The following is a 6,000-nucleotide window of genomic DNA, read 5'->3' on the forward strand; positions in this document are numbered from 1 at the left end:
TCTCCCTCCCCAAAGTGCACAGATTCTCTCTCCACACCACATGGCCACTGGTGGAGGATGGGGGAGGGATGGTGTCAGTAATTCAAGACTATTTCTCTTGCCTTCCTCAGTGCCTCTTTTGCAAATATGAAGTCAAAACCAGGTACCATGATTGTTCACCTGATTTTTGGTTCTGTGTGCAGATAGTCATTAAAATTTGATGTTCCAGTAAGAAATGAATGGTGTAGGCTTCTATTTTGCCATCTTGATTCCTTTCCCCTCATTACTAATTTATTTAATCATTTGCCTATATCAGGATGGATTCTTAGTATATTTATTTTATACTTTGGGTTATACTCCCATACTACTTTATTTTATTGCTTAAATTGTTCCAGCTATAGCCATTGGCAGCTCTTTCCATTTGTTCCTCTATCACTTTGACATATTCCCACCATTGTACAGTTTTTTTGGTTTCTGTTTATTTGTTTTAGCACTTCCCTACTCTTTGATATCAGAAGATGCTCATAACTCATCTTATATGTTTTCCTGCCACAGCACTAAAATCAGCATTTTTCCAAGTACCATTAATTTGTATTTATTTACTTACTTGTGTTTTTTAAATCAGTTAGAGAACCTATGAAACTTAGATAAGTGGTTAAATCATTTAAATCATTCTGTGGAGCTTAATTCAACATGCATTGAGCCCTACTACGTACCAAGTGCTGTATTTAAGCACAATTGAAGAAGATACAGTTCCTGCCCTCAAATAGTTCTAATGGTGAAGTTGAAAGCAATTTTTTTGTTTCAAGTCCAGAGGAGCCATGATAACCCCATTTACTGTTAATCAACCCTGTTACCTGAGCAGTCGCTTGATCAGCCAACTAGCAACTGCTTATTGAATGCCTAATATTAATGACAAACATAAAATTAGTGACATTTTAATGAACACTGATAACCTCTGAACGATGTACAATTTTCAGTCTTTCAAATCTTAGCAGTCTTTTATATTGTATACTAAACATTTTACAAATGAGTACAGTTTCACTAGGATGCCAGCAAATTGTATCCTCCATAAAAATCCCCAAATAATTATTCCCAGAAAAGGATTCTGCTGCTATCTGGAACGATGGCAGTATTCACGAGTCATTTATTTATTTATTTATTTGTATCTTATTTATTTATTGTTTGAGTCTTGCTCTGCTGCCCAGGCTGGAGTGTAGTGGCATGATCTCGGCTCACTGAAACCTCTGCCTCCTGGGTTCAAGTGATTCTCCTGCCTCAGCCTCCAAAGTAGCTGGGACTACAGGTGCACACCACCAAACCTGGCAAGTAACTTGCCTTAAAGTAACCTACTCAAGATCACACAAGGAAAGTGGACAAATAAAAAACATTTAATTAATTATTTGATCCAGAGAGTATAATTTTATCATTTATATTTTCTTCTTCTTATGGTTACATATTTTCCTAGTTTTTCCATATGCACCTAATATGTTTTGCAATTATAAAATTGTTTAACAACAAAACATCCAAGTTTTATGATCAGTAATATTGCTCAATAAAATAGGAGTAAATGGAGTGCTGTGTGCCCGCATATTTCGTTTCTCTTTTTGTTTTTTTTTGTTTGTTTGTTTTGTTTTTTCTTTTTTTGAGACAGAGTCTCGCATTGGCGCCTGGGCTGGAATGCAGTGGCGTGATCTTGGCTCACTGCATCCTCGGCCTCCCGGGTTCAAGCGATTCTCCTGCCTCAGCCTCCAGAGTAGCTGGGACTGCAGGTGCCCACCACCACGCCTGGCTAATTTTTTGTATTTTTAGTAGAGACGGAGTTTCACCGGGTTAGCCAGGATGGTCTCAATCTCCTGACCTCATAATCCACCCGCCTCGGCTTCCCAAAGTGCTGGGATTACAGGTGTGAGCCACTGTGCCCATGCCAGCATATTTCAATACGAGCATACAGTTCTTTACTGTTGAACATGCAAAGAGCATTTGTATTGACTATTTGATGACATCTTGCAGCTTTGAATAGGGAAATGAAGTGACTTAGGAGGCACATTGATAAAGTTAGAATGTTCCTTTTTGACTGTGAAAATCCTTGGGCTTGCATTTTTTTTTCTCTTCATGGGAATACATGCTATATAAAAAAAGTAACTTTACACAAAAGTTCTACAGAATGAATCTAATATACACATATTAATCCAATCATAATCTAACAAAACAGGGCATTGCAGAGTCAGCAGTACTTCTATAGTAGCTGGTTTTTAACTCCAACTCTCTCTTTAAACAGTGGCCCTAGCTACATCTTGGTGTCCTGACTACTTGGCTCCTAATTTGAATCCACATCTCTCTGAGGAGAGATAACTCTTCAGTGTTTATTTGTGCTCTTTCTAGAACAACAAGCTCCCTTTTAAAATGATTATATCACTTTGCTTCTCTTTTTTTTATTCTTTAAAAAAAAATTTTTTTTTTGAGACAGAGTCTTGCTCTGTTACCCATGTTGGGAGTGCAGTGGTGCAATCCTGGCTCACTGAAACTTCTATCTCCTAGGCTCAAGCAATCCTCCCACCTCAGCCTCCCAAGTAGCTGGGACTATAGGCATGTGCCACCATGCTCGGCTGATTTTTTTAAAACTTTTTTGTAGAGATGAGGTCCCACTACATTGCCCAGGCTGGTCTCAAACTCTTGGGCCCAAGCAATCCTCCTGCCTTGGCCTCCCAAAGTGCTGGGATTACAGGTGTGAGCCACTGTGCCTAGCCAGATTTCTTTTATTCTATAGATTAAAAATTCTCTCACAATACTGAAGCAAGTATCAGTGTACACCTTGGAAAACATACTGATTTAAATTATTTACCCATTGATTCATAATTAGTTAATGGCAGAACTGAATCATGAATATGGGTACACTTTTCCCTTTATTAGATCATCATTGGGCACAAACATGTTTTGTCTCTGGAACTGGGCACATAGAACCCTATTTTAAAGTATCAATGCAGGCAGGAACATTGTCTGTAGTCTGCCAAAGTTCTTTACTGTTAACTCGAGGAACCTCATTATTTTTGTGTCAAGAAACTTGTAATGTATCTTACTTGTCATGGCATCTGGTTTCAGGGAAGAGCTCTGAAAAACTCTATAATTCCTTTGTGCCATTATGTATGTACTTGGAAGTCATAGAAGATTATATCCTTGTTTCACAATGATGATATCCCTTGACAGGGGAGTGGACAGGGCTGGACAGCAGCCCTGAGCTTCAAGCTGAAAAGGAAACATGAAATATAATAAAATTGAGAGTTCATGTAATGTGGCAGAGAATTTATGGCTACGAAAAAAGGTAAGGTAGGAGAAAGAGAACTAAAGATAGTATGGACCTGCAAAGTCTGGTTTTTAGACATCAAGGCAGTTGATGAGAAAACTTATTCTCTAAAATCACAGACCTGAGCCATCCAACATGGTTGCCACCAGCCACATAGCTATTGAGCACCTGAATTGTGCCTAGAGTGACTGAGGAACTGAATTTTGCATTTTACTTTCAGTACAGTTGACCTTGAACAACACGAAGATGAGGTGCGTTTCAGGCAGTAGAAAATTTGAGTATAACTCGTGACTTCCCTAAAACTTAACTACTAATAGCCTACTGTTGACCAGAAGCCTTACTGATAAACAGTGAATTGACACATATTTCCTATGTTTTATTTGTTTACTTATTTATTTATTTTAGATACAGGGTCTTGCTCCATAGCCCAGGCTGCAATGCAGTGATGTGATCATAGCTTGCTGGCAGCCTCAATCTCCTGGGCTCAATGGATCATGCTGCCTTAGCCTCCCCTGTTACAGGTATTATTTGCTATATTCTTGCAGTTAAGTAAGCTAGAGAAAGAAAATGTTATTAAGAAAATATATTTACTATTCATTAAGTGGAAGTGGATCATCGTAAAGATCTTCATCCTTTTCATCTTCACATTGAGTAGGCTGAAGAGGAGGGGTTGGTCTTGCTGTCCAGAGGTGCCAAAGCAGAAAACAATCCATGTATAAGGGGATGGGGCAGTTCAAACCCATGTTATTTGAGGGTCAGCTGTCATTTAAATTTAAATATAAAACTAGTATGTGTTTTAAATTCAGTTATTGGAAAACTCTTGAATATGTTGGAACAACTGGAGTATGTAAATCTACTTTTCCAACTGTAAATTCACTTTTTCAGCTGCAAATTTTCTAGATACAAAGCAAGTATTTCCAATGAAAATCTAAAGCCCAAATTGATATCTGCTATACTGGATTTATTTTTTTTTCTTTTTCTTTCTTTCTTTTTTTCTTTTTTTAGAGACAAGATCATACTATGTTGCCCAGGCTGGTCTCGAACTCCTAGCCTTGATCCTCCTGCTTCAGCTTCCCAAAGTGCTGGGATTACAAGCATGAGCCACTGTGCCCAGCTGTATACTGGATATCTGAGACTTGGTACCAAAAAAAAAAATAAAGAAAGTAATTTAATATTTTCATATTGATTTCATGTTGAATATTGTGAATATATTGAGTTAAAATGTATTACTAAAATTAATTTCACCTGTTTCTATTTACTTTTTAATGTGGCTATTAGAAACATTTAAATTACGTGGATAGTTCACATTACATTTCTATTGGAAAACATCATAATTTATGAGAAACTTTGCTGTTTGAAATTATATCAATGAGAATGAAATATCTCACTCCTACTTGAAAGATCTGAGCCATGTGGGTCACTTTGACATAGGAGAGTTGCCTCAATTTCCAACCCAGAGCTTCAGATAAAAGGTTTTTAAACTGTAGTTTCCAAGGAAACAGGTAATCAGGCTAGCACGTTCCTAACAGAACCTTAAAAAAAAAAATGTTTCTAATGAGAGGAGGCCAAGGCCATGTAAACAATGTTTCTTCTTGGGCTATACAGCCCCTCTCCTTTTGAGTGATTACTGCTCTTTTACCAGTGACATCCCCAGTTCTGCTTTGTTCCTGTCAGCTCCAGAACAAAGATTATTGAGAACTCTCAATTGCTAAACTGCCCCTGCTTCATGACAGCACCATTCCAGAGCTGATCCCTGCTTCTCCCGGTCCCTCGTCAGAATCATTCGGCACAAGCCCAAACCCCATGATAAGCCTCTCCCAAGTCTGTCTTGCCCAGACACCCCAGGACAGCAAATAAACAAACCAAATGTTAACTACAAGTGTGTTCCTGGTGGTCTTCATCTGATGGGTTCTATCTGTAAACATACTGAAATGGAGTAAAATTGGTACTTGTCTTAAAATCTTAAAGTTGGAGCCAAAAGTATAACCAAGTACCCCCATTTACTAAGAGATACAAAATGAGTTATTTTTAAATTATTTTTTCCTGTTTCCTTTTCCCCCGTGCTCCATTTCCTACATAGCTCTTTATACATGTAATTATAATTTTTTACCTCCCCTGCACCAGATGCTCCCTACAGGGCAAGGTCATCTAACTATGTCCTTAGAAACTTCAGAGCAGAACTCTTTCCCACCAGGAGATTCCCTCAAGAGACAACAGTCAATCTACGATCCAAAGTATGCCTACTATGAAACGCTCTCCCACCTGGAGAGTTTCAGCCATTTTTACAACCTAATTCTGCCCACAAAAGGCACCAGCACCACTGCCCATAGATAAGGCACCAATCAAGCTATGCAGGTTCCCATCTGCATTTTCCTCTCTGCATGCCATTCATGCCAAGTACCCCTTTAAAAGTGACTGCTTTCGGCCGGGGGCAGTGGCTCACGCCTGTAATCACAGCACTTTGGGAGGCCAAAGCAGGCGGATCACCTGAGGTCAGGAGTTCGAGACCAGCCTGACTAATATGGTGAAACCCCATCTCTACTAAAAATACAATAATTAGCCGGGCGTGATGGTGGGCGCCTATAGTCCCAGCTACTCGGGAGGCAGAGACAGGAGAACTGCTTGAACCCGGGCAGCGGAGGGTGCAGTGAGCCGAGATCGTGTCATTGCACTCCAGCCTGGGCAGCAAAAGCGAGACTCCATCTCAAAAAAAAAAA

This window comes from Nomascus leucogenys, chromosome 1a, assembly GCF_006542625.1.
Source record: "Nomascus leucogenys isolate Asia chromosome 1a, Asia_NLE_v1, whole genome shotgun sequence".
Lineage (NCBI taxonomy): Eukaryota > Metazoa > Chordata > Mammalia > Primates > Hylobatidae > Nomascus > Nomascus leucogenys.